This window comes from Rattus norvegicus, chromosome 3 (genome assembly GCF_021556685.1).
Source record: "Rattus norvegicus strain SHRSP/BbbUtx chromosome 3, alternate assembly SHRSP_T2T, whole genome shotgun sequence".
Lineage (NCBI taxonomy): Eukaryota > Metazoa > Chordata > Mammalia > Rodentia > Muridae > Rattus > Rattus norvegicus.
The window spans coordinates 138,305,002-138,306,916 of NC_141536.1; the positions used below are offsets into that span (position 1 = coordinate 138,305,002).

General features: G+C 49.8%; 1 pseudogene; it reads left to right on the forward strand.

Annotated features, from left to right (window-relative positions):
• Positions 1 to 476: 476 nt before the first annotated feature.
• On the forward strand, positions 477 to 1,535 carry LOC148006562 (ankyrin repeat domain-containing protein 40 pseudogene; annotated as a pseudogene).
• The last annotated feature ends 380 nt before the right edge of the window (positions 1,536 to 1,915 follow it).

The following is a 1,915-nucleotide window of genomic DNA, read 5'->3' on the forward strand; positions in this document are numbered from 1 at the left end:
CAGAATGGCTAAGATCAAAAACTCAGGTGACAACAGATGTTGGTGAGGATGTGGAGAAAGAGAATCACTCCTCCTTTGATGATGGGATTGCAGACTGGTACAACCACTGTGGAAATCAGTCTGGAGGTTCCTCAGAAACGTGAGGACCCAGCTATACCACTCCTGGGCCAAAAGATGCTCCAGCATACAAAAAAGATACATGCTCCACTATGTTCATAGCAGCCTTATTTATAATAGATAGAAGCTGGAAAGAACCCAGGTGTCCCTCAACAGGGGAATGGATACAGAAAATGTGGTACATTTAAACAACGAAATACTGCTCAGCCATTAAAAACAATGACTTTGGGGGATCTGCTGCTGAGCAGGCAGGAGCACACCCCACCCCCACCCTTGGGTGCAGCATGAGTGCAGGTGCCAGTGGAGGGTGAGAGCCTGGCCCTCCCTCCCCAGGCCATGGAGGCCATGGCAGGCAGGACATGCTCAAAGAGGGGCCACTGGGGGCCAGGGCCCTGGGGAAGGTGAGTGCCCTCTTAGAGCAGAAGGAGCAACAGGAGAGGCTGCTGTAGGCAGCGGCCTTGCAGGACATTCAGGAGGTACAGAAACTGGTAGAGAGTGGGATGGATGTGGACTCCCAAAATGAGATCAAAGGCTGGGCCTGTTTACGCTGGGCATGTAAATGTAACCATGGGCAGATGGTATCCTACCTGTTATATTCAGGAGCTGACAGAGATTCTTACAACAAAAGGAGAAATGCCAGTACAATTCACATCAAGTAGAGAAATCAGGAAGATTGTGGGAGTAGAAGATGATGATGAGGACGAGATCCCCAAGCTGAAGGAGTCAGAACTGCCCTTTGATCTTAACTATCTGACCAACCCAGCCTTCCCTCTTATCTACACCCCTGCAGCAGAGACTCCACCCAGCTGTAGAGTGGAGGTCCCTCTCCACCTCCAGTGCCCGACCCCTGCAGATGGCTCACCTCACCTCCATTGCCTCCCCCACAGAACCCCTCTGCCAGGGGCCTTTCCTAGGGAGTCACACCTCTTTGGCACTGGTCCAGAATGTTGCTATCTCTGGCCCCTCTGCCATACTTAGAACACCAGAAAGATCAAAACCTGGTATTGTCTGTCAGCCACCAGTGGGGCAGAAATGTTCACTGTTCTCTGTCCCATCCAACCCACCGGTGTCTCTAGAACCTCAAAATGCTGTACCATATGCAGGACCAGTGCCAGCATCCCAGCCACGTTTCTTCACCAGAGCACTTCCATTAAATATGCAAGAGCTGGTTCTCAAGGTGAGGTACAGAACCCATCTCTTCATGAAAATGAGTTCATTGAAAGTGAACTTGATCGATAGAAACTCACTTACCTGGAATTGTTCAGAGTGAGTTGCTGTGAGCTGAGTGTTAATCCAGACCAAGTGGAAAAGATGATACAGTTACCCAATACTCTGTTAAGAAAGAACAAAGATGTTGCATGAATCCAGGACTTCCAGGAGCTGGAACTGGCTCTGATGATAAGTGAGAATAATTTTCTGTTTAGAAACGCTGCATCCTCCCTGACTGAGAGACCTTGATACAACCCAAGAGCTTCAAACCTGACAAACTAATGCAGCAGGGACTTTATCACTGAGTATCATGACAGTATGTGTCACCTCTGGGACAAAGGACAAGCCATTGATCAAAAAGCCTTGGAGGTCCGCCAGGGTCCCTGGAGCCACTGCGCAGTGTTCACTAACATCCTGCCTGGGCAGGCGGGAACCCCGTCCCCCAGCAATGGTGCGGCTCTTCCAAGCCTCTTGGTGGACAATAACCCTATTGCTGAATCTTTGAGCAGCTGGAAAATTGTCTTGAGAGGCAGAAGCTGAAGGTACGAAAGCCAGTGTTTTACGTGCGGAATCTAGAGAGTTTTCAAAG